Source organism: Macaca fascicularis, chromosome 1 (assembly GCF_037993035.2).
Source record: "Macaca fascicularis isolate 582-1 chromosome 1, T2T-MFA8v1.1".
Lineage (NCBI taxonomy): Eukaryota > Metazoa > Chordata > Mammalia > Primates > Cercopithecidae > Macaca > Macaca fascicularis.
In genome coordinates, this window is record NC_088375.1 from 26,322,416 (window position 1) to 26,350,062 (window position 27,647).

General features: G+C 39.3%; 1 long non-coding RNA gene across 1 annotated transcript in view; it reads left to right on the top strand.

The window, feature by feature from the left end:
• Positions 1 to 27,647, top strand: part of LOC102133443 (uncharacterized) — an 81,903-nt gene that overhangs the window by 45,374 nt on the left and 8,882 nt on the right. The window contains exons 2-3 of the long non-coding RNA XR_010578268.2: positions 23,049 to 23,212; positions 25,010 to 25,476. This is a non-coding gene — a long non-coding RNA (uncharacterized lncRNA). The remainder of the gene's footprint in view (positions 1 to 23,048; positions 23,213 to 25,009; positions 25,477 to 27,647) is intronic.

The following is a 27,647-nucleotide window of genomic DNA, read 5'->3' on the forward strand; positions in this document are numbered from 1 at the left end:
CATGTTTTACTGAATATTCGAAGCCCACTGTTGAGACCTACTGCTCAGAAAAAAAGATTTTTTTCTATATACTATTGCTCATAGACAATGCAACTAGTCAAGAGCTCTGATGGAGATGTACAAAAATATTAATGTCATTTTTATGTTTGCTAATATAATACCCATTCTGCAGCTGATGGATGAAGGAGTAATTTCAACTCTCATGTCTTATTTTATTTAAGAAATACATTTTGTAAGGCTACAGCTGCCATCAATAGTGATTCCTCTGATGGAATTGGGCAAAGAAAATTGAAAACTTTCTGGAAAGCATTCACTGTTCTAGATGCCATTATGAGCATTCGTGATGAATGAGAGGAGGTCAAAAGATCAACTTTAACAGGAGTTTAGAAGAAGTTGATTCCCCCCCGGGATGACTTTGATGAGTTCAGGACCTCAGTGGAGGAAGTCACTGCAGATGTGGTGGAAATAGAGAATTAGAGCTAGAAGTGGAGCCTGAAGATGTGACTGAATTGCTGCAATGTCATTATAAGACTTGAACAGATTAGGAGTTTCTTCTTATGGAGGAGCAAATTAAGTAGTTTCTTGAGACGGAGGCTACTCCTGGTGAAGATGCTGTGTACATTGTTGAAATGACTACATAAAATTTAGAATAGTCCATAAACGTAGTTGATAAAACAGTGACAGAGTTTGAGAGGATTGCATCCAATTTTGAAAGAAGTTCTACTGGTGGGTAAAATGCTATCAAACAGCATCACATGTTATATAGAAATCTGTTTGAAAGGAAGAGTCAACTGATGAGGCAAAGTTAATTGTTTTATTTTAAGAAACTACCACAGTCATTTCAACCTTCAGCAATCACCACCCTGATCAGTCAGCAGCCATCAGCATCAAGGCAAGATGCTTCACCAGCAAAAAGATGACAACTTGCTGAAGGCTCAGATGACTGTTTGCATTTTTTAGTAATAAAGTATTTCTCAATTGGGTATATACATTTTTAAAAGACAATGCAATCGCACAATTAGACTACATTATAGTATAAACATAACTTTTATATGCACTGGGAATTTAAAAATCCATGTGACTCAATTTATTGTGACATTTGTTTTATTGTAGCAGTTGGGAACTGAATTCATACTCTCTCTGAGGTATGCCTATATGTCAAAGAGACACCTGAACTTCCATGTTAATTGCAGCACTATTTGCAACAGCCAACACATGAAATTGAGCTAAGTGTTCATCAGTGTATAAGTGGAAAAAGAAAATGTGGTATATTTACACAGTTGAATGATATTTAGCCATTAAAACAAATGAAATCCTATCATTTGCAGCAATATGGATTAGCCTGGAGAACATTGTGTTAAGTGAAATAAGCCAGGTGCAAAAAGACAAATACTGCATAATCTCACCTGCATGTGAAATCTTAAAATGTTGATCTCATAAAACTAAAGAGTGGAATAGTGGTTACCAGAGGTTGGGGAGGAAGAGGGAGTGGGGAGGATGAAGAGAGGTTGTTCAACAGGTACAAAGTACAGTTAGGTAAGAGGAATTAGTTCTGGCATTCTGTTGCACAGTAGAGTGGCAATCGTTAATAAGAGTACGTTGTATATTCCAAAGTAGCTACAAGAGGATTTTGAATGTTTCCACCATAAAGAAATAGAAATATCTAAGGTGATAGATATGCTAGTTACTCTAATTTGATCATTACCCATGGTATACATGTATGGAAACATCACTTTTTGCACGATAAATATGTACAATAATTATGTGTCAATTAAGTTTTTTAAAAATAAGACAACTGAAGATCAATAGAGAACTAAATGGCCACTCTTTGAATCATTTGTCAACTAACTATATTTTAGTGTCTATCTCACTTAGGTATATGCCAGATTGACTTCACAATGATGAGCAAGAATGATAAGATACAGTTTTTACCCTAAGAAACACAGAATCTTCTTTACAGAGAAATATATCAGGTATTTCTATTTACATCAGGTAGGGGAATGAGTTTAAAGGGAAATAAGGCATAAGAATTATCAAAATAAATTATTTATGTTTCAGTTATAGTTCCCTTTAGGTATTGTTAAACTTCAATCTTAAGATTTTTATGAAAATCTCCTTTACTTTTTCTTTCTTTTTTTCTTTTTTAGAGACAGGGTCTCCCTATCTTGCCCAGACTGGTCTTGAACTCCTGGGCTCAAGCAATCCACCTGTCTCGGCCTCCCAGGGGCTGAGATTACAGGCGTGAGCCACCACAGTGCTCAGATTACAGGCGTAAGCCACCACGCCTGGCCTCCGAAAATCTTCTTTTCCATTTCATTTCTCATCTAGACTTTGATATAACGCTTTAGTTCTGTTTCTTCTCCCTTTTTGACATTAGGACTTTCTCTAACTTTCTATAAACTCTCTTATTTCTGTACTATTAAAGCCATCTTCTTAAAAGGCTCATTATGTCACTTCCTGCTTCATAATCTTTAATGGTTACCTGTTAGAAGCAATGTAAATTAGAGATCATGAAATTTGGAAAATGCCAGAGTTAGTTTCAAGTATTCTGAAATATTTAGTAAGTTACTTAGTGCTTCTAATCCTCAAGGCCCTTATTTGTAAAATAGAGACCCTAAACTTACTTCTCTCATAGGATTTTGGCGAGGACACATTTCCTGATTTATAATAAGTACTCAATAAATTATAGCCATCGCGGTGATTAAATATTGTGTATAAGACCCCATTCCTTTAACATATTTCTTGCCAGGGATACCATGGAACAGATTTCCCTTTGGCTAAGAGACTAGTCCAGATAATTGTAAAATTGCCTTGTAAGATTTTCTGGATCCTTGGCCCATTCATGCCTATATTTGTATTATAGTCATGAAACAACAGTGTTCAGTATATAAATCCCTTGTAAAGGTTTAAATAACTCTCAACACATCTCTTAAAGACCATAAGAAGGTAATAGGACAAAGGAGGGGATGTGCCTCTTGCATGCTGCCGATATTGGCTAGATGCTAACTAGAGACACTGAGGGGAAGGACTTGGTAACGTGATGACAACATTCTCAATGCCTTAAGCTGAGTAGTCCTCTCTTCTGCAGTGACTGATTGCTATTTATAGCCTTAATTTTTGGAGCTTCTAAGTAAGTGTCCTTAAAGGAACTTATCAAAGAAAAGCAGGAAGCTAGAAGAAGCAGCCAGTTTCCTTTACATAATTGTGATTTTGAATACAATCACATTGAAAATTATGTATTGAAGATAATGTATATCTTGATTATATTTATGACTTATGAATTTCCAGTCCCTAAAAATGAGATATAACGTGTCTATGGTACCTACAGGTCTCAAGTACTTTTTCCAAAATGTCTGCATATCCTCCATTTGTATGTTCTTGAAAGTGATTCAATCCCAGCAAGTTAGAGTCTTTGACATGGGACGTTCCCTTCAAAGTGTCTTCACCATTCTCTTTTCTCCCACAAAAAGAGACAGAAGAGAACAAAATGGTATTGCTGAACTTACAGCAGAGGAAGAGGAAGGGAAAAAGAGATTCAAGTTATCTTTCTTATCTCCACACACATAGAGTTTTCCTTCATCGGAAGGTGAATCTTGATATGGATCAGATGTGGGATACCTTCTATAATGTTAGAGGGCCTGGATTGATGGTCAAGCCTGAGGGCTAAAGGGGAAGGAGAACTATGTCATGTACAAAATAGGAGGAACTAATGTAAACACTTTATAGAGTCCTCTAACGACAACAACAACAACAACAACAAGACAAACAAAATACTTATTGGGTACAATACCAATCCTTCCTTAGTTCTTTGATAGAAGAATATGATAAACAAAGCTCTGCCTGAAATTTTCAAATTATTTAGCAATAATTATTAGATGGAAGTGTTTGAAGTAATGGCAGCTTTTTTTGTGTGTGGCAGTTCAGGGTATATATACACAGCTAGGGTTAACTGGGTAAGTATCTTTTAGCTTAATAAACTTGAAGCTTCATTCTACATATATAGAATTTATTTATTTATGACTTCACAGATCATTGTTTTTGGAGACAAGCAACAGTAAAGTGTTTGCCAAAAACTTAGAAAAATTAAATAAAATTGCTGTGAGACATACCTAAATATCACAAGTAAAATATGCAATGCCATTTTACTAGTTAGGATGGGCAAAGTTTCATTATCGTGAAAATCAACTACAAAATCTCCATGGATTACTCATCATGGTTTGTTTCTTGTTTATGTAGTATGTGTCCTTCACGTACTATAGTAAATATCTTATCTAGAGCCCTGTGTTCCATATTTTCCTTCCTTTGGGACCCAGAGCAGGCCTCAAGTAACCTCTTAAAAGTTTGGTTTCCTTGAGGCTCTTCTACAAAAAAAGAGAGGAATGGTCAGGAGGATGCCAGCATCTATTTCACTTAGTGTAGTTCTATTTTAAATTAACGCATCAATATCCTGGTTTTATAAGTTGATATTTTGTAAGCTTAGTTGGCTTGAATTGGCTTCCTCATTCAAAGAGGTTTAACTACATACTTTTTGTTTTTTTGTTTTGTTTTGTTTTGTTTTTGAGACAGAGTCTCGCTCTGTCACCCAGGCTGGAGTGCAGTGGCGCCATCTCGGCTCACTGCAACCTCCGCCTCCCGGGTTCATGCCATTCGCCTGTCTCAGCCTCCAGAGTAGCTGGGACTACAGGCGCCTGCCACCACGCCTGGCTAATTTTTTATATTTTTAGTAGAGATTGGGTTTCACCATGTTAGCCAGGATGGTTTCGATCTCCTGACCTCGTGATCCGCCCGCCTCGGCCTCCCAAAGTGCTGGGATTACAGGCGTGAGCCACTGCACCTGGTCTACTACATACTTTTATAAACAAAATCATAAATTGTGCACTTAATGCATGATTCAATGTAAGTATTTTTTTCTATTAGATATGACAGTCAAAGAAACAAATTTTGTGAGCCAATGTCTTTATGTTGTCATATAGACGACTGTACAAGATGTTGCGGAAGAGATTAGTACTTGAATCAGTAGACTAAGTGAAGAAGATTGCTTTCACCAATATGGGTGAACATCATCCTCTTTTTTGAGGACCTGAATAGAACAAAAAGGTGAAAGAAGAGTAAATTTTCTCTCTCTGCTTGAGCTGCAATATCCATTTTCACCTGCCCTTGGACATTGGCACACTAGTTCTTGGGCTTTTGGACTTAGACTAGGGCTTACACATCATCCCCCTGCCAATTCTCAGGCTTTCAGACTTGGGCTGAATGACACCACTGACTTTCCTAGTTCTCCAGCTTGTAGACAGCAGATTATGGAACGTCTCAGTCTCTATAACTGCATAAGCAAATCCCTGTAATAAATGTTCTCTTATATATCTTTATATATCCTATTAGTTTGGTTTCTTTGGAGAACACTGATACATAATGGTACCAAGTTATTTAGCTAAATACGTAATGGTACCAAGTTATTTAGCTAAATATTAATATAACTGTTTTTATGAAGGCATTTTGAGGATGTGGTTAATATCTACAATCAGTTGTCTTTAGGTAAAGATAGCCCTTGGCCAGGGATGGTGGCTCACATATATTATCCCAGCACTTTGGGAGGCCGAGGAAGGTGGAACACTTGAGACCAGGAGTTTGAGACCAGCCTGGTCAACATGGCAAAACCCAGTTTCTATCAAAAATACAAAAATTAGCTGGGCATGGTGGCGCATGCCTGTAATCCCAGCTATTCGAGATGCTGAGGCACGAGAATTGCTTGAGCTCGGGAGGTGGAGATTGCATTGAGCTGAAATCATGCCATTCCACTCCAGCGTGGGTGACAGAGGGAAACTCTGTTTCAAAAAAATTAAAGATTGTCCTTGGTAATCCAGGTGGGTCTCATTCAATTAAGTTAAAGGCCTTTAAAAGAAAAACTAAGATTTCCCTGAAGTAGAGTAAACTCTTCCTGTGGATTTCCTACCTGCTGGGCTGCCCTACAGATTTTGAACCAGCCAGTCTCTATGACTACATAAGCCAATTTCTTGTATAAATCTCTCTCTCTGTCTCTCCAATATATCCAGTATAATATCTGCATTTTTTTTTTGGTAGATCCCTGATTGGGTTCTGCAAAGAAAAGCAAGCAGCACCTCACTTCGCAGTACAAAAATAAATCTGTACCCATCACGCACTGGGAAGTGAGGTGCTGCTGTAACAAATGTGTACACACAAGAAAGTGGCTTTGGAACTGGGTAATGGGTAAAGGCTGACTTTTGAGAAGCATGAAAGAAAAAGCCTAGATTGCTTTGAAGAGACTATTGGTAGAAATATAAAGGCATTTCTAAGGAGGCGTCAGAAAAAAAAAGAAATATTATTTGGAACTAAAGAATTTTTTTTTTTTTACAAACTGGCAGAAAACTTGCCTGAATTGTGTTCTATTATAGATTGGAAAGCAGAACTTGTAAACAATGAAGTTGGATGTTTAGCTTGTTTTTCTTTACTGTTTATAGTAAGATGAAACAGAAAAGATATAAACTGAGGGAGAAATTGTTAAGCAATTGAAAAACTTATTGGAAAATGAGAAAAAAAGAAAATGTTAAGCAAAAATAATAAGCATTTGATGGTTTGGGAAGTTCTCAATCTATCCAGATTACAAAGGATGCTAAAATTAGAGAATTCACTGTTGAGAAAATGTGCTCTGGAGAGAAGGCCAAGGGTATAGCTGGACAACGTTTTATTGAAGAGATTAGCCATGTCACTCATGGATCCAATCAACCATCTCAGAAGAAGCCAGGCATAAAGATGAACTTATCCAAGAAGAATCAGTGGAGAACTCTATTGTCTAATGCAGTGAATACTCTTGACATACATGGGAGACCCATGATGTTTTTGGAAATGTTGCATCAGTAGAAACACTGCCAGCTTGGACCGAAAGGGACAAAGACTACACTAAATAAAAAACATTGATTAGATTCCCAAAATTCTATAGGCAAGAAATGAACTGATATAGCTACTCAACTTCAAATATGTACTACCATTCAAGGAAAAGAAAGAATGATGCAGAGGGTGAACTGTGGACCCAGAAGCTGATGATGGTGGAGCAGCTGCTAAGGAAATAGGAAAAGGGGCTGTTCCTAAAAGCACAGGCTCAGGGGTGATGGAGCTGTGGGCCCAGAGGGTACAACTGTGAGCCACAAAGGACTATTCTTAGGCCTTAAAGCCATAAGCCAAGGAGTGCCAAGAGCCACTAGATGCTGGAAAAATCAATGAAGGATGCTCGCTTAGGGTCTTTGGAGTAAACATGGCCCTGTTGACACGTTGATTTCAGACCTACAGAACTGTGAAAAATGAATTTCTATGGTTTTAAGTCACTAAGTTTGTGGTAATTTGTTAGGGCAGCCCTAAGAAGCCAAAGCATAACCTTATATTGCTTATTTATACACATTTGTATTTAATTTTGTATTCATAAATAAAATAATAAACACTTATTATGTGCCTGCTCTTTGTGAAAGGCACTGGTCCTAGATGCTGAGAAAATAGCAATGAATAAAATACATTCTCAAAATATACCAGGCAAGCAAAACAAAATACTTGCCACACCGTGACATAAGTTCTATGATAAGAATAACCCAAGAAGCTATGGGAATGCAGAGCAGCGCACCCAACCCAGTCTAGGTTGCTTAGGGAAGGCCTCTTTGAATGTTAGGAGGTAGCTGGGGAAGGGGATAGAGTGAAGAGAAGTGCAGGTACAAAACCCCAGATCCAAGAAAAGATGGAGAATTCATTCAAGGGACTGTAAATAGTTCTATATGGCTAGAGTCTTGGACATGATGGAGGTATCAGATAGTAAGGAAGTGGAAGGGGCTTAGCTTGGTGATTGTTTGTGCACAGGATGGCAGAAAGAGAGAATGACAACAAGACTTCAGACACGGTAAGTGATGGGGCCATTCCTGAGATAGAAACAAGAGAAATACCAGATTTGTGAAGGAGAATGATTTCAGTTTTTAATATTTCGAGTGTGAGGTAGATGCAGGGCATCCAATAGAGGATGGACAATAGGCCATTGGAGTTAAGTTTATGGAGTTTGGGCAAGACTAAACTGATTTCTCTCAAATAAAGGTGGTATGGATTTTGTAATTGGAAGTTGAGGAAATGGAGATAATTATTTTTAAAAGTTCAACTTTGAAGAGGAAGAGATACAGTAGAGAAGTCACTAGAGGGAAATATCAGTTGGGAATCGGTTTATCATGGGAAAGTTTTGAATAACCGTTCAAAGTTGTGACAATAGAAATGAGAGAAAGACACTAATTCAAGACAGAAGGAATAACTAATCGGTAGGGTGAGGTCCTGGAAAAGACAGGAGGAGATGGTTCGGAGCACTGGTGGGGTGATTAGTCTCAGACAAGTGGCACATATGTTATGTGTGGCAAGAGGGAAGAGGGAAAGGATGGGCTACAAGTGCCAGCAAGTGTGTGGGTTGTGGCAGGAAGACTTAGAGAAAGGCATCCATTGTATTGGTTGTTTACTGCAATGTAACCAATTACCCCACACTTAGTGGCTTAAAACAATGAACATGTACTATCACATAGTTTCTGTGGGTGCGGATTCTGGCACAACTTTAGCTGGGTGCCTCTCATTCAGAGTCTCTTACAATATAGCAGCCAAGTTGTCAGTCAAGGCTGCAGTCATTTCAGAGCTCAACTGAGGGAGGATCCACTTTCAAGCTCACTCACATGGTTGCCGGCAGTTTCTGGTCATGTGCACCTCTTTACAGTCATCTTGAGAAAGAGAGTCCTCACAACATAGCAGCTGGCTTCCTCAGAGACGGTGATTCAAGAAGGAGAAAGTCAGACAGAGCACCCAAGATGAGAGCCACACAGCCTTCTTACGACCTGATACTTCCCTGGTTCATCCCAACATCAGTGGTCATGGGAAAAAAAATTAACAGCAATAGCTACTAAAGAGGGTGGATAATCTGTGTCACATTCATTTGAAATAAAAAGTAGTGTTACTTGCAGCCCTATTTATTTTTGGAGGCACAGTATGGGTTTTGCACTTTTACCCTAATCTCTCATACCCATTGCCATTGGGACTTTCTGAATCCCAGGGAAAGGTTCTAGAGAGATAAAACTTTCATTGCTAACACTGGGATAATCCCTGGCATACTGGGGTGGTTGGTCTTCTTATGTTATAAAGAGGTCCCAAAAAGATTGATGCCACTACCTGGTAGATGAATTCACATTGTGGGATATCCCTTACTTCTGTTTTTAAATTTGGCATGACCGTCTCTGCTCACCAATATTCTGCAATGGGTTTCCCAAGGAATATCTTTCCTTCTCCACTTTTTCCCTCCTCCCTCATCACATACCTCTCACAGCACACTTTAAGCTGGCCCTTCGTTTTAGAGGCAAAAGTGAAAAGCACTGATAGAACTTCACAAGAGAAAGGAATAATGGAGGTAATTATCTGCACAACCTAGACAAAGAGGCTTATTATTTTTGCTAATTTGAAACAAGGCAGAAGTGAGTGTGGGCTGTGATAGTGATCTGATCCTTGGATAAAAAGGAAATAGCTTGTCCTTCTGAGCCAGAGCCCTCTATAAAGTGCTCCAATTGAGGCCAACAGGAAGACAGAAAGGTTCTGAAAAACCAGCTCTCTCCCTCTGAAGTGCCACTGAGAGTAAGAGGCTCTGGCCAGATCTCTAAAAATCATCTTTGTTCTTTAATTTCCCCGTGCCTTTTAAGGAATTCTTTATTTCTCAGGGGTTTGTCTATAGCAAGAGCTCTTCACCACTTGTCTCTAGAAATGAACTTCCTTTTATTTTGTTACTGATGAGTTCCAAATCCCCTCCCTCCACTCAGGGGCCAGTGTCAGAACAGAGTGTGGTTTGCGACCAACTGGGTCAGCTATTTTAACTTGGAGCACAGTTGTACACATTTACCATCTTTTAAAAAATCTTTTTTCTTCTCCATTTTTGCTTATTTTTACTTGTGATGATTACTCACCCTTGTCCACTAGTCTCCTCCCTTACTGCAGGTACATAATCTACAAAAGGTGTTGGAGCACTAAATCCTTCTATCTAGTTGAGTGAGGGGCTAAATTTTGCCTAATAGGCCCATTTTCTCAGGGCTGCCTCTGACTGAAAGGCCTTACAGAAAAACAAAGGAAAATCCTAAATGAGGACTTGTGAGGAATCTAACTTTCTTTTAGGATTTAAAAAATTCACTTTTCTCCACTGATTTTGTTTTGGGGGAAGAAGACTTTGCCTTAATGACCTGTTGTCTGAATTTCCCCAATTTTCTGTGTTGTTCATTTATAAGGTGCTTACTAGCAAAATCAAAAAGTTTCTGCAAAGTTTTAAACACTTTTACAAAAACAAAAAACAACAAAAAACTGCATGTATTTTCTCAATAATATTTTAGCCATACTGAATTGTGCCATGGCCTACGAACACATGCCTGAGTACCTCCAGGGATGAGAAGTGGAGTCTGGGTCAAAAAGTAAAGAAAAGGCTTTGTCTACAAAGCCTCATGCATTCCAGCCTCCCTCATCTCCATTGCAGAGCTGCTCAAGCTAATGGAGCCTGTATATGACTTTCGGGAAGAAGAGGCTGCAGTGGGAGGGCTGGATGGTTTTCCTTTGTCATGGAAAGATTTTCAGTTTGGTGGTGGGAACAGAGGGAAAAATATCCAGAGTGACCAGCTGGAATTTAGGGTAATGTTTTTAAAAAGATGGGATTGTTAAAACCATATTTCACCCAGCTGTCTTTAATGGTGACTGCATCTTACAAAGCCCAGCAGTCCTTTGCTTGGTGCTGTCTGGGATCCCAGCCCTTGGCATTGTAGAAATGCTAGAGAGAGTCAATTCATTTGCTGCCAGAAGTGTTCTCAGTGCCAGGCAAGCATCTTTGCTTTTGTGTTTTTCCAAGTTTTTCATTTGCTTAGCAGTGGTCTTCACACCAACCTCCTAGAGAGCATATTCCACACTCTAAAACTAAAATGTTTACTGTGTTCCACCACTAGGGTAGAATAATGGAGGCTACATCCCAATTCACAGAGAAAACAAAATTACAGAATTGATTGATATCTGATTTTAGCTGTTACTCCCATAAATATTGGCAGTGCTTCAACACCTGAGTGAACAATTAGCTCATAAAACTAGAAAAATATGAAGTATTTATTAAAGTGATTGAACTTGGAATCTTAACTCTGCCACTTATATAGGCAAGTTTATCCACTGCTCTCTAGCTTCAGTTTTATCATCTGTAAAATGGGCATATAAAAATCCTTAGTTCATTTGGTGGCTGTATTAAATTATACCTTAGTAGAATAACTTGAATGTCTTACACACTCAAACAAATGCTCATTTTAAAAAAGATACTGATACTGGAAAACATGAAATTAATCCTTTAGTAAGATATTTTTTCCTGATTTGTCTTACTTGTCTTAGCATTACATGCATGAGTGTTTCATTGTATTTGGTGTCACTCCAAGGGCCCAGCTCTTCTCTTCACCAAGCTTGTCAATCAGAGCATGTTATAGTTTTTTATTTATCCTTGAGGTTAATTAACTTCAGTGAAAACTATTTCCTTATATATTTGCCAACATTTCCAACTTCTTCTAGGAAGATAGGGATCCTTGTGCTAAGACCTACATTTTGGATTCTGCTTTTTTGTTCCTCTTCAATTGTGGTATCATTCTTTTCTGGCCTCAGTTCAGGAGTGGCTCAATTACGGGATGAGCTTTCCCTTGGCTATGTCTCTCTGAATGCCCACATCATGCCCAAGCTCCTGTGCCTGTTTCACAAAGTCTTGCCCTCTTACTATACCAGACCTCAGCACTGTCTGTCATTCACCTTTGTTATGTGTGAATCCATACAGCAGTGATCTCACCTCATTAGCCTTAAATTGACATTGTCTTGATTTTTTTCAGTATTTGTTTCTTTTGTGTCTGTATTATCTCCATGACTAGACTATGAGATATTTAAGGTCAGGACCATCATATGATATACATGTTTTTATTTATCGTTAACCCTTGTAGCTCCTAGCAGAGTGTGGCACTCACATCCGGTGCTCAGTGAGTACTAGCTTCCAAACTCCTTCCGAATTCAAAGTTGAAGGAATTGAGGGAGCTGAAAAGAAGGATTTACTCAGGCAACCTAAAATGGCAAGTAAGAATGTAGAATTAATACTAATAATGAATCAGCATATGATGTTCAGAGTACGTTTTATCCTGTCTCAATGGATGCTCACAACAATGCAGTATGGTATGGAGGAATTATTATAGTTATCTTCATTTTACAGACAAAAACTCTGCCTTGTGAGACTGAGTCACTTGCTCAAAGCTGTGCAGATTGAACATTGTAGAGGGGAAGAGAGGCAGGTTATCTGACTGTGTATCCCATATCCCCCAGCTCTGCTGTGCTGCTGCTTTCCTAACCTGGTTGGCGAAATACTTTCCTACAATACTTCCTCTATAACCATACACAACTGGTCCAAGGCATGAGGTTTCACATTTAGCCCCTAGAAGCCAGAGCTTTCATCATAAAGAAATTTCTATCCTGATTTTTTTGATGAATGAAATTTACTGAAGGCTTGTGATCTTGGTTAGAAGCAGATTATTTGCAATTTAAATTAAAATGTTGTCTTTCAGAAAAAAAAATTGCTTAGGGATTTAGCAATTACACCAGGTGCACAGATATGGAAGTCAGGTCAATGCAGAAGGCAGCTGGCACATGCGGGGTGGAGCCAGCACGTGGTCTTAGGGCAAAGCTGAGGCTAAAACCCCTGGCCTGTGATTAGGAGTTCTCTCTTGTTGAGATCCTTCAAAGCTATTCCTACTGAAGATACTTTGAGGAAGCAAGCCACAGTCCCTGGCTTCTCAGGATTCACCTTGGGGAAAAGGAATGAACATATGGGAGTTGGATGAAAGCTGAAAATTTGCCTCAAACATCTCCAAAGGGCTCTTCAAAGATTCTCTTTTTTTCTCATTAAAAATTTCTTTCTTTTTTTTTTTTTAAACTGTAAGTTCTGGGATACATGCATAGAATGTGCAGGTTTGTTACATAGGTATATGTGTGCCATGGTGGTGTGCTGCATCTATCAACCCGTCATCTAGGTTTTAGCCCCATACGCATTAGCTATTTGTCCCAGTGCTCTCCCTTCCCTCTCCCTCAACCCCCTGACAGGCCCCAGTATGTGTTGTTCCCCTTCCTGTGTCCATGTGTTCTCATTGTTCAACTTCCACTTATGAGTGAGAACATTCACTGTTTGGTTTTCTGTTCCTGTGTTAGTTTGCTGGGAATGATGGGCTTCCAGCTTCATCCATGTCCCTGCAAAGGACATGATCTCATTCTTTTTATGGCTGCATAGTATTCCATGGTGTATATGTACCACATTTTCTTTATCCAGTCTATCACTGATGGGCATTTGGGTTGGTTCCATCTCTTTGCTATTGTAAGTAGTGCTGCAATAAACATACCTGTGTGTGTCTTTATAGTAGAATGATTTATATTCCTTTGAGTATACACTCAGTAATGAGATTGCTGGGTCAAACGATATTTCTGGTTCTAGATCTTTGAGGAATTGCCACACTGTCTTCCACAATGATTGAACTAATTTACATTCCTTCCAACAGTGTAAAAGCATTCCTATTTCTCCACAGCCTCACCAGCATCTATTGGTTCTTGACTTTTTAATAACTGCCATTCTTACTGGCATGAGATGGTATCTTACTGTGGTTTTGATTTGCATTTCTCTAATGATGAGTGATGTTGAACTTTTTTCATATGTTTGTTGGCCACGTAAATGCCTTCTTTGGAGAAGTGTCTGTTCATACACTTTGCCCACTTTTGGATGGGGTTGTTTGTTTTTTCTTGTAAATTTGTTTAAGTTCCTTGTGGATTCTGGATATTAGACCTTTGTCAGATGGTAGATTGCAGAAACTTTATCCCATTCTGCAGGTTGCCTGTTCATTCTGATGATAGTTTCTTTTGCTATGCAGATGCTCTTTAATTTAATTTGATCCCTTTTGTCAATTTTGGCTTTTGTCGACATTGCTTTTGGCGTTTTTGTCTATGCCTATGTCCTGAGTGGTATTGCCTAGGTTTTCTTCTAGGGTTTTCATAATTTTGGGTTTCACATTGAAGTCTTTAATTCATCTTGAGTTAATTTTTGTATAAGGCATAAGGAAAGGGTCCAGTTTCAGTTTTCTGCATATGGCTAGTCAGTTTTCCCAGCACCATTTATTAAATAGGGAATCTTTTCCCAATTGCTTATTTTTGTCAGGTTTGTCAAAGATCAGATGACTGTAGATGTGTAGTGTTATTTCTGAGGCCTCTGTTCTGTTCCATTGGTCTATATGTCTGTTTTGGTATGAGTACCATGCTGTTTTGGTTACTGTAGCCTTGTAGTATAATTTGAAGTCAGGTAGCGTGATGCCTCAAGCTTTGTTCCTTTTACTTAGGATTGTCTTTGCTATATGGGCTCTTTCTTGGTTCCATATGAAATTTAAAGTATTTTTTTCTAATTCAGTAAAGCATGCCAGTAGTATTTTGATGGGAATAGCATTTAACCTATAAATTACTTTTGGCAGTGTGGCCATTTTCATGATATTGATTCTTCCTATCCATGAGGATGAATTTTTTTCCATTTGTTTGTGTCCTTTCTTATTTCCTTGAGTGGTGGTTTGTAGTTCTCCTTGAAGAGATCCTTCGTGTCCCTTGTTAGATGTGTCCCTAGGTATTTTATTCTCTTTGTAGCAATTGTGAATGGGAGTTCATTCATGATTTGGCTCTCTGCTTGTCTCTTGTTGGCATATAGAAATGCTCGTAATTTTTGCACATTGATTTTGTATCCTGAGACTTTCCTAAAGTTGCTTATCAGCTTAAGGAATTGTTGGACTGAGAAGATGGGGTTTTCTAAATATAGAATCATGTCATCTGCAAACAGAGACAATTTGACTTTCTCTCTTCCTATTTGAATACGCTTTATTTCTTTCTCTTGCCTGATTGCCCCAGCTAGAACTTCCAATACTATGCTGAATAGGAGTGATTAGAGAGGGCACCCTTGTCTTGTCCAGTTTTCAAAGGGAATGCTTCTGGCTTTTGCCCATTCTGTGGGTTTGTCATAAATACCTATTATTATTTGGGGACATGTTCCATCAATACCTAGTTTATTGAGAGTTTTTAACATGAAGGGGTGTTGAATGTTATTGAAGGTCTTTTCTCCATCTATTGAGATAATTTTGTGGTTTTTGTCTTTGGTTCTGTTTATGTAATGGATTATGTTGATTGATTTGCCTATGTTGAACCAGCCTTGCATCTCAGGGATGAAGCTGACTTGATCATGGTGGGTAAGCTTTTTGATGTACTGCTGCATTCAGCTTTCTGGTATTTTATTGGGTATTTTTGTGTCGATGTTCATCAGGGATATTCACCTGAGGTTTTCTTTCCTTTTCGTATATCTGCCAGGTTTTGGTATCAGGATGATGCTGGCCTCATAAAATGAGTTAGGAAGGAGTCCCTCCTTTTCGTGGTGTGGAATAGTTTCAGAAGGAGTGTACCAGCTCCTCTTTGTACCTCTGTTAGAACTTCACTGTGAGTCCATCTTGTCCTGGGCCTTTTTTTGGTTGGTAGGCTATTAACTACTGCCTCAATTTCAGAACTTGTTATTGGTCTATTCAGAGATTCGACTTCTTCCTGGTTTAGTCTTGAGAGAGTGTATGTTTCCAGGAATTTATCCATTTCTTGTAGATTTTCTAGTTTATTTGCATAGAAGTATTTATAGTATTCTCTGATGGTAGTTTGTATTTCTGTGGGGTCAGTGGTGATATCCCCTTGATCATTTTTTATTGTGTCTACTTGATTTTTCTCTCTTTTCTTCTTCATTAGTGTAGCTAATGGTCTATTTTCTTTTTTTCAAAAAACCAACTTCTGGATTCATTGATTTTTTTGAAGGGTTTTTCATGTCTCTATCCCCTTCATTTCTGCTCTCATCTTAGTTATTTCTTGCCTACTGCTAGCTTTCGGATTTGTTTGCTCTTGTTTCTCTAGTTCCTTTAATTGTGATGTTAGGGTGTCAATTTGAGATCTTTCTCACTTTCTGATGTGGACATTTAGTGCTGTAGATTTCCCTCTAAGCACTGCTTTAGCTGTGTCCCAGAGATTCTGGTATGTTACCACTTTATTCTCATTGGTTTCAAAGAACTTCTTGATTTCTGCCTTAATTTCATTGTTTACCCAGGAGTCATTCAGGAGCAGGTCCTTCAATTTCTACATAGTTGTGTGGTTTTGAGTGAGTTTCTTAACCCTGAATTCTAATTTGATTGCACTGTGGTCTGAGAGACTGTTGTTATGATTTCAGTTTTTTTTGCATTTGCTGAGGAGTGTTCCACTTCCAATTATGTGGTTGCTTTTAGAATAAGTGCCATGTGGCACTGAGAAAAATGTGCATTCTGTTGATTTGTAGTGGAGAGTTCTGTAGATGTTTATTAGGTCCACTTGATCCAGAGCTGAGTTAAAGTTCTGAATATCCTTGTTAATTTTCTGTCTCATCGATCTGTCTAATATTGGCAGTGCAGTGTTAAACTCTTACTATTATTATGTGGATATATAATATAATATATAAGTCTCCTTGTAGGTCTATAAGAATTTGTCTTATGAATCTGGGTGTTCCTGTATTGAGTGCATATATAGCTAGAATAGTTAATCTTGTTGTATCGATCCCTTTGCCATTATGTAATGCCCTTCATTGTGTTTTTTGATCTTTGTTGGTTTAAAGTCTGTTTTGTCAGAAACTAGGATTGCAACCCCTGCTTTTTCTTGTTTTCCATTTGCTTGGTAAATTTTCCTCCATCCTTTTATTTTGAACCTATGTGTGTCTTTGCATATGAGATGGGTCTCCTGAATACAACACACCAATGGGTCTTGACTCTTTATCCAGTTTGCAGGTCTGTGTTTTTTAATTGAGGTATTTAGTCCTTTTATATTTAAGGCTAATTTTATTATGTGTGATTTTGATCCTGTCATCATGATGCTGTCTGGTTATTTTGCACAGTAGTTGATGCAGTTTCTTCATCGTGTCTTTGGTCTTTATACTTTGGTGTATTTTTGCAGTGGCTGGTACCAGGTGGTTTTTTTTTTTTCTTTTTTTTCCCTATATTTAGTGCTTCTTTCAGGAGCTCTTGCAAAGCAGGCCTGGTGGTGATGAAATCTCTCAGTATTTGCTTGTCTGAGAAGGATTTTATTTCTCCTTCGCTTATGAAGCTTTGTTTTGCTGGATATGAAAGTCTGGGTTAAAGATTATTGTTTTTAAGAATGTTGAATATCAGTCCCCAGTCTCTTCTGGCATGTATGGTTTCTGCTGAGAGATTCACTGTTAATCTGATGGGCTTCGCTTTGTAGGTGACCTGGCCTTTCTCTCTCTCTGCCCTTGACATTTTTTCCTTCATTTCAACCTTGGAGAATCTGATGATTATGTTTCTTGAGGTTGATCTTCTCTTGGAGTATCTTAGTGGTGTTCTCTGTTATTTCCTGAATTTGAATGCTGACCTGTCTTGCTATGTTGGGGAAGTTTTCCTGCATAATATCCTGAAGTGTATTTTTCAGCTTGGTTCCATTCTCCCCATCTCTTTCAGGTACTCAAATCAATCATAGGTTTGGTCATTTTACATAGTCTCATGTTTCTGAGAGGTTTTGTTCTTTCCCTTTCATTCCTTTTTCTCTAATCTTGTCTGCCTGCCTTATTCCAGCAAGATGGTCTTCAAACTCCCATATTCTTTCTTCTGTTTGATTGATTTGCCTATTGATACTTGTGTATGCTTCACAAAGTTCTCACTGTGTTTTTCAGCTCCATCTGGTCATTTACATTCCTCTCTAAACTGGTTATTCCACTTAGCAGCTCCTCTAACTTTTTATCAAGGTTCTTAGCTTCTTTGCATTGGGTTGGAACATGCTCCTTTAGTTCAGCAGAATTTGTTATTATCCACCTTCTGAAGCCTACTTCTGTCAATTCGTCCATCTCATCCTCCATCCAGTTCTGTGCCCTTGCTGGAGAGGTGTTGTGAACATTTGGAGAAGACGCACTCTGCCCTTTTGCGTTTTCAGCATTTTTTTCATTGATTCTTTCCCGCCTTCATGAGTTTGTCTAGTTTCAATCTTTGAGGCTGCTGACCCTTGGGTGAGGTTTTGTGAAGACTTTTTTGGTTTATTTTCCTTTTGCTTTCTGTTGGTTTGTTTTCTTTTAATGGTCAGGTTCCTCTTCTGCAGGGCTGCTGCACTTTGCTAGGGGTTCACTTCAGGCCCTATTCATCTGGTTTGCTCCTGCGCCTGGAGCTGTCACTCAAGGAGGTTGGAGAACAGCAAAGATGGGTGCCTGCTCCTTCCTCTTGCATCTCTGACCTTGAAGGGCACCAACCTGATACCAGTAGGAATGCATCTGTATACGGCATCTGACAACCCCTGTTGGAGGGTCTCACTCAGTTGGGTGGCATGGGGAGCAGGACTCATTTAAGAAAGCACTTTGACTATCCCTCGGTGGAGCGAGTGTGCCATGCTGGGGGAAACCTACTTGTCTGGGCTGCCCAGATTCCTCAGAACTAGCAGGAGGAAAGGCTATGTCTGATGGTCTATGGAGACAATGGCCACCCCTCCTCTTAGGGTTTCAAGCCCAGGGAGATCAGAATTCTGTCCCTGAGCCCCTGGCTGGAGTTGTTGGAGTTCCTACAGAGAGACCCCACCCAGTGAGGGATGGGTCAGGGTCAGGCCTGAAGAGGCACTCTGGCTGCAGTCTGCCATAGCCAGTGTGTTGGGCTGTGGGGACTAGTCTTGGGACAAAGCCCTCCAGCCTCCCTGGCTCCAGCAGGGGAAAGGTGCAGCCTGGAGCTATAGAGATGGCTGTTGCCCTTCCTCTGCCTTGGGAGCTTAGTGTATTAGGCAGCTAGCAGTCCCAGTGTTGGCTGCCACCCCTCCCCTAACAGCTCAGACAGCTTAGACAACAGACAGCTGCCCCTCCCCCCAGGAACTCGGCAGGCTTAAGCAGATTCTAGCTGAGTGGCTGTTGAGAATCTACGCGGCTCCCTGGTTGGTACTGTAGGCCCCAGTGGTGTGGGCTCACAAGTGGGGCCTTCCGATCTGATCCCTGGGTTGCACAGTTCCATGGAAAAAAGCACAGTTTCACAGGCTGGGTAGCATGCTCACTTACCATCTCCTTTGGCTGGGGGTTGGGGGCTCCCATGCCCCATGTGGCTCTCAGGTGAGCCACTGTACCACGCTGTTCTTCCTTTCTCACTGTGAGTTATGCCAGCTGCCTAGTCAGTCCTGATGACAGAACTTGGATACCTCCATTGCTGCTGCTGGATTCACATACTATTTTGGTTCTTTTCAATGGGAGCCTCCAATCACCACTGCTTCTAGTGGTCATCTTGGCCCCGCTCCCCTGCTCCCTCCCAAGATTCTCTTTGAATAGTGATTCAGATTAATAGTTCAAGACACATTTATGGTGTCATAGGAAAGTGGATAATTCTGTGAACATTTAATGTATGTGATGCTTAAATAATAGCAGTGACAACAAACTCAGTAACTTAATAAAAATTTTAAAAACAAACAATAGAGTATTATGTAAGAGTACAGAGATATGAAGGAAGCCAGAAAAGACTAATAAATGTTTGTCATCCAAATAAATTTTATTAAAAACTCTAATAGCCAAAATGCAATTTTTATGAGGGGGTGGAGCCATTTATAAACAGAGATTCAGTGTGTTAAATATAACACTGAAGGAATGAGGTAATATTAAGCTTGGCTAAGACTGGTTATTTTTCCACTCTTGAGCAGTTTAACCATTGTGCTTAAGTTGTTCAGTTAAATAAGTCAGATATACTGTTTGTTTCTTCATTGCCCTGATTGGTTGCCTGATGAAACAGCTCGGTCATAATGGCTGAGTTATGGCTGAATTGATGGTGCCCATAAATACAGACTAGAGAGGATTATGTACTTTTCAAATTGCAAGACACATTATAGATTGCCTAGTTCAATACATGTAACCAAATCTGCCTTAACAGAGCTTGTCTATAAAATCTCGTTTTGGAGGGAACTTGGAAGGACGAAGGATACTTTTTTGGAAAATCTGACATGTGCCTCTTGCATGGTACTGGAAGGAGCTTGGAATGGGGAGTCAGAAGACTTGAGTTTAAGTCTTAGTTCTGTTTCATATAGCAATGTAAACTTGGGCAGGTCACAAGGTTTGGATGTCTACCCACCCTCTCAATTGTAAGGTGGGGCAGTAGTACCACTACACAGGCCTGTGGAAGAACTGTACACTTGTTTATTTTGTTTGTGTTTGTTGGTAATAATCATGTGTAGAACACATTTGACTGGAGGCAGTTTTGTATTTATAAGTTATCTCTTATTCCTCATAGGTGTCCCTTTATTTTCACTAAATAAGTTGTGAATTTCTTGAGTGTCAGAAACCTGTTATTTTATTATTCCTTATTGCAACAAATACGGTGCTGTCCCCACAAGATGATTTTAGTTAGTACTGTTGACCAATTGACTGAATATTTGCCTAATCATAGGGACATCAAGTGGTGGCTACCAATGAGAGAGAACATGTAATGGAATGTCATTAGCTGCTGTGTATTCTGCCAGTAAATGCACTCATGTTAATGTTATGTATCATTAGTTTTGAAAATGTGTACTAGAAACTTTTTGCTTTATGAAATTAGCTGAATTTATGAAGATAACTTGCATTTTTATTTTCAACATACCTTTTATGATATCATAAGATTTTGATTTGAACCAAAGAATATTCATAAAATATTGTTCTCTGTTGAAGAATTTTAATGAGAAATGTAAGTCCTGTATCATTCTGGCATGCGTTTAGTTTATAGTCTGCTGGAAGACCTGATCTTTGTCCAAAAGTTTGCTTTCCTTTGCAATGCGTTGTGGTATTTTTCATTCCAACTCATTGCTCTGCCTATCATTAGATACTATTAATTCAATATCCATAAATGAGCACCTACTATGGGTCAGAAATTGTGTTATCTACTGGGGATTTAGAGAGAAATATAATACAATCCTTGTCTTCAAGGAATTTACTGTCTGGCCATGGGAACATAAAGCATTATGGCAAAGGCAATGATGGTGTTCTGTACACAGTATTGTAGGATTCCTGTATTTCCTCCCTGGCTCCTAACCAGCCAGGGAGGGATCAAGGAAGGCAGGGAGTGAGGAGATGAGAGGCAGAGGACACTACTCCATGGAGGACATTAACGCCTTTTCAAGAAGTTGATTTTAAACCCATGTACTATTAGGAACATGGCAATTGTAAGCACTGGAGTCAAATATTTTAATGTTAGATCACTCTGGCAGTCGTATGTAAGTGGAATTTGAAGGGGACAGCAAGAACAAAGACAGATACATTAGGTAGAAAGCCGTTGCAGTAGACTGGAATAGAGATGATGAGTTCTACTTGTGGTTATTTTCCATGGAACTGTAGACTCCCAGGTGTCAGAAGACTCTCCTTTCATTCTTTAAATATTTATATAGTTAATAGTTAATGAACACCTACCATATGCTGGGCACTGGGTATGAAGAGACAATGAGAACATTTAGTTACTGTCAAAATAGAAAAAAAATGCAGAAGTGTGACAAGCGCTATGACGTAGGTATAATCAGGTATATGGCAGCACCAGTGAGGAACTATTAACTCACCTTGGAAACCAGGAAAAACACCACTGAAAGTCCCCCAGGGAAAGAAGGTACAGGTACAGAGGCATCCAAGCATGGGAAATTGTATGTGAACAGGCACGGAGGCATAGGGACACATGGTCTCCTCAGGGAAACATGACTAATTCTGCATGTCTGCAGCACAGGAACCTGGCAGTGTGTGTGAAGGGTGCTATGGCACTGAAAGAATATGTGTTTTGCTTGGAAAGTGATTAGGAAAAATTTTAAGTGGGGATACAACCTATTGGATTTATGTTTCGGAAAAATCTCCCTCTGGCAATTAAATGGACTTCATAAAGAAAAGCCTAGACCAAAGGAGACAGGAAAGCAAGGATAAGGATCTGAATAAAAGAGATAGTTGGAGAATAGATGAAAGGGTTCAAATTCAATAATTACCTAGGAGGTGAAACTTATTCTAGAGATTCCACAGGACTCAGAGCCTATGTGAATGCATGACCCTCACTCAAGAGCACTGCAGGGAAAGCCAGGGTTCAGTTAAGGTAGGGAGGTCAGGCACAGGTCTGTGAAAAAATTGAATATGTGTGGTCATATTTTTTCATGTTTTTAGAGCCATGGGGTAGAAGTTCTAAGGTCACAGATAGTGTAAATGTTTGGGGATATGGGAATGAAAACAACAGTGAAAGAATATTGATTGAAAGACTGTGAATGAAGAGTCTGGGGAACAACAGGTAAATGAAGGGACTGCCACTTAATCAATTAAGTCATTCATTCACTCAGAACATTTTCACTTAGTGAGTTTATTCTGTTTATATGTTGTATATATGTTTATATTTTATTTATTTATTTATTATGTATTGGGTTTATTAATTTATTTATAACACACATATATTTGTGACTGAGCATCAACAATGTACTAAGTACTCTGTAAGGTCCTGGGGATACAGTCATGAACGATGTGTGCCAGGAAAGGACCTACTAGCTTCAATGTCTGAAGTGAGCTTTGGTGTTAAGTTGATGTGGTACTCATGCTGGCTGAGCCCTAGGTGGTGAGAGAAAATACACCATGAGTAGTTGTTACTCCTATAGGAGGCAGCATGGCACAGTCTATATTGGAGTCTCAGGACAGCACAGAATATCCTGGAATGCACAGGCTCTGGTCTCATCCAGGCCTGAGTCTGAGTTCTGCTTCAATGTGTACAGTTATGTCCCTGAGAAAGGAACTCATTCCCTCTGTCTCAGTCTTATCCTTTGTAAAGTAAGGATAGTGATAGCCACTTTGGAAATCTACTTGAGTATTCAAATGAAGTGCATATAAAGGTTAAGTATAGAGCCTGGCTCAGAGTATGCACAAAAATAATTAATTGTTGTCATCATTATTATTCGGTACATATATTTAGATATTTAGAGCCACAGGAGAATCAAAGACTTGGATCTTCAGGAGATAGAGACCTGCTCTGAAGGCACTGAAGCCAGTGTGGACTGAAGCTGCACATAACATCAAAGACAGCTCTGTTGGTGGCCATAGAGATTGGCTTCCTGTTGAAGGACCTCAAGGTTGCAGGTACTGGAAATTTGCTTACCTTTCTACACTTTTTTTTTTTTTTAAAATAAGTGAGAGCTTTACAGTGTCTAATAGAGCTGAACCACATCATTTCACTTCCTTAGATTAAGTGTCCAAATTCCTTTACAGGCAATTAAAGCTAATGAAAAATAATTTATGTGCCTAGAATCTATTATAACTATCAGAGTCCAGTGATCAATTTGGTTTGTGATGCAGATAACCTGCACAGTCTAAGATAACATTAAAAAAGAGCAACATGAGGTGAGGTGATCAGAACTGTGATATTAGCCCAACACATTTCTGCTAACAGACTGAGTCACTGGAGTTTAATCAACTGAAGAGAACAGTGGCGCTTATTGAGTGTGCTAATTCTCTAGGCAGAAAGCTTCCCAGAGCACACACAGCAAAGATAAACAAGGCCATGACTTGGTATGGAGAACCTATACAATTGTGGAGGCTGAAGGATCAAACAAAGACAATTATGATCTCAGTTGTCACAGCAATTCTGCTTATTTAGGTTAGATTGAGTTTATGGAGGGTTTGTTATTTAGGAGTCATTTTAGAAGGCAGACAAGAGTTATTGTTACTATAAGAGATGTTGAACTTGTGGCTGATTTTATTATAATGGGTAATGTTTACATTAATATAAAACAGTCGAGTAGCAACATTATTATTTTCAGACAACTCATCTGGCTTTCTAGACTTCCAACAACATCCTCCTGACCACCTTACAATGCCATCTCTCCCTCCAGAGGCAATGTTTAAAATACTGGAATAAATCTTTGAATCGTTTTTTCATATTGGACAATATTCAACTATTTCATATTGAACATTATTTAAAAAGCAGAGTTTAAAGCAGTTATCTCTCCTTACTCCCAGTGGAAACCCTTGACTCCAAGTTGACCTAGCTGAGAGGACTGGGCTTTATAAACAGCTAGACTTCAGTTCAACATCCACTTCCACTAGCTGTGTGACCTTAGGCAAGTCACCTACTGTTTCGGGGCCTTTGAACCTATCTATAAATGGCAGTAACTATGCCCATCTAGGGTATCTGCAAGTAGTAAATGGGAAAGCCTGTTTGGGCATAGATTGCAAGAACCTGCAATGCATGTTCCCTCCCACTCCCTTCACCTCACTAAACCCCTCAGTGGACAGGGACCTGACAGAGGATATCACCAAGCTCAGATTCCAGAGGCTTGAATTCTAAGTGTCTCCGTCATTTACTCATAGGGTGTCCTTGGACAATTCATTTGCCTCACTGGCCTCTAGCCTGAGAATTGGCTTCAGGAGACCCAAAGTATTTCTTGGCTTCTTGAGGAGCCTCCTCACTTCCATAGGTTTGCTCAGGCAGTCTCTTCTGCTGGCATAAATCTTCGTCTTCTACCTGTCCTAATGCCTTCTATTTCTCCTGCCCACAGTGATCCTCTGCTCTCTGCAATAGTGTAAGATTTTCTGTGTGTATTACTCACTGGGTGTGTGATTGTAAGCAGCCTTCTTTTATTCATTAAACTTTCCAGTTTTTTGTTCTTGTCTCCCTCTCTAGAACAAAAAATCTCTCTGAGGAAAGTCATGTGTTTCATGCTTCTTGGCTTTCTTCAGTTTGTACCAGGAGCAAGGAAGGTGATTAACGGCACCTTGTTGAAGTAGCAGTCAACATTATGTGTACAAAAGCATAGCCATGTGTTATTATCCATTTAGAACAAGCCAAAGGGCCATTCTGGAAAGCACTGAGTGTTGCCATCCTGCCCAACACAATCCACTTGTCCACCTCTTTCCATTTTTTCTCCTCCTCTGCAGGGACCTGGGAATTTTCTCGAGGCTTACCTACACATGGAGAGAACTAAGAGCCTTCCTTCACTCTGTGAATTCCTGTGGACTGAAGTCCTTCTCCAAGTTGAGCTGTGCGGTTTCATACCATGACAGATTTTCCATTTCTTCCTCCCAGAAACCTATTGGCAGAAGCAGTCTGCATGCTACACTGTTGTGGTAGGCAGCAGATACATGTGACTCAGAGCATGTTTGACTTCTCGGAACAGATTTCCAAGAGGGTAATGGCTAATGAGCTCACCTTTGAGTCTGCCAACAAAAGAGGCTCACAGAGACACCCAGGTCAGCTGAAATCTACCAGACACAGAGAAGAAAGATTCCAGACACCAGCAGGGTCTACGAATGCCTGCTAGACAGCTGCATAAAAAGAAAGTTACCTAATTCTGAGAAACCAGCTTCACTGCATTGGTCCATCTAATCATGAAGTAATCCCATAGGTAAACTTTCAGTGGGAGTAACAAGAAAAAGAAAGGGCTATAAGGTCTATGTTAATGAAGTCATAATCTGCATTAGGGTCTATCTTAGGGCTCCACTTTTATTTTTTCATTAAATATTTGTTGAATTCTTACCATGGGTCAGTCCCTATTCTAGGTGCAGGGGATATATCAGAGACAAAAATCCCTGTGCACCCCACCCCTAGAACTCATATGCTTATATGAGACTTAAAAACAGCATCCAAATTTTCACAGGTTAACACTATTTTACCAACCTGAGCCCCTTTGCCTCTTGGTCCCCTAGTCTCCCAGGGAGTTATTCAGTGAGACTTCCTCTCATTTCTGCTAGGTGCTCACATGTTGATTTTGACACAGTTCACAGTTCATAAAAATGCCAAAATTGTTATGTTACCCAGGATGGTAAAATACACTTTCTGAATGTGTAAGTGATCATTGTGATTGTCTGTTATACTTTCCAACTCACTTATCACTAGTGAATAGCTTTTAAAGGGGTTAAATGAATAATTACCTAATGATGATGAATAAAGAGAGTAAGAGTGTTATTAACCCCCATCAGAACCACAGTACCATCATAATACCTTGCCTCTTACTAGAACTTCGTAATTTTCAAAGTGTTTTTTCAGTTTTTGGTTGCTTAGAGTGTTGATCGATCTACTGAAACAAACCAGAAATCCAGATTAGTTTAAAAATACATGTCTTGGATGCCCATTATGTGTAAAACACTTAGCTAGGCATGGGAAATCTACCAATGAACAAAGAAAAATGAGACTCTTGTCCTCAGGGAAATGAAGATAAAGACACAGAACGCTGAGGGAGGGAGTGAAGAGCCCCAGTCTTGGAAGGCTCAGGGAAGTTTCCTGGGGAAATTGAATTTATACTTGGCCCTGAAGTAGGACTTCCACGAGTGGAAGACGTGGGGAGAAGATTTCCAGCTATTGCGGTAAATGTTAGTTTCACATTGGCCATATGACAGGCTGCACATCTGTTCCATTGTCTCTGGGGATGGTTAGAGACCTTGGAAAGAGCAGGTAATTTTGCATATTAAATTATAACCCATTAGGCGGCTGGTTAGATGAAAGGGCCTGGCTTCATAATCTCTTTCTTTCCATGAAGTAACCATATGGTCACCTTTCAGCTGAAACATTGTCCTAGGATTGAACTGCCTGGCAGCCAGTGACTTTTTTTGTTTTATAAGATTAAAATTACTTTTCTTTTTTGATTATAAATATAATCAATGATAATTGTTTTTATAAGTTGGGGAAGGCAGAAAAGTATATGGAAGAACAAAGGAATCAACAATGCTACAATGCAAATTCATAATTTGCATTTTGCAATATTTCTATTGAGCATTTTTCACTGATACAGTCATTCATTCACATTTATAACTGGGCTCCTTATGGATAAATAGGCCTGCATTAGTGTGAGAAGAAGAGGAAGGCCACACAATGACAGATTCAAGTGCTTAGCAAGACACAGTGACATCTAATGAATAGGTTCTAAAATTAATAGGGAGTTTTGGTTGGTTTTCAGTTTTTAGAAATATTTCATTCTATGAAAAGTTGAGATATGTGTGGGATATGAAAATCTGAGATATGCATGAATATGTTATTATTTCTTACCATAAATTTTAAAGTAGATATGTTTTTTAATTCTTGCTTTATAAAGGAATACATTTAATAACAGAGATTCAACAAGTTAATAGGAAAGGGATGCTACACCCTAGTGCATCCAGGCAACATTTTGTCAAGGGTTCTGCCTATCCAGTCTCACCAATTCTGGATCTCAGGATGGGAACCAGGTTCAGATAGCGCTCCTTAATAATGTGGTTTGATTAAACAGAAGTGGCTTAATTAAAACTGATTGAGACTTTAAAAGGAGAGTGGATGCTCTCCTTTTTGTGTCTCCTTTTATGTGATCTCTGTTCTGTTGGCCACCGTGATGTGCACAACTGTTTGGTCATGGACTATATTGAGAAACATTTTCTCCGATTAAAAAGAGAAGAGCCAAGTAGGCTTGGAGCTAGCTGGGGGACCAACTAGAGAGATGGATATTTTTGATTTCCTGGTGAACAAGAACATTTTTAAAGACAGAAATATGTGGAATCTGTTGTTCCTGTTTTTGAGTTTGTGGGGACTGAATCCCAGATCTGTTTA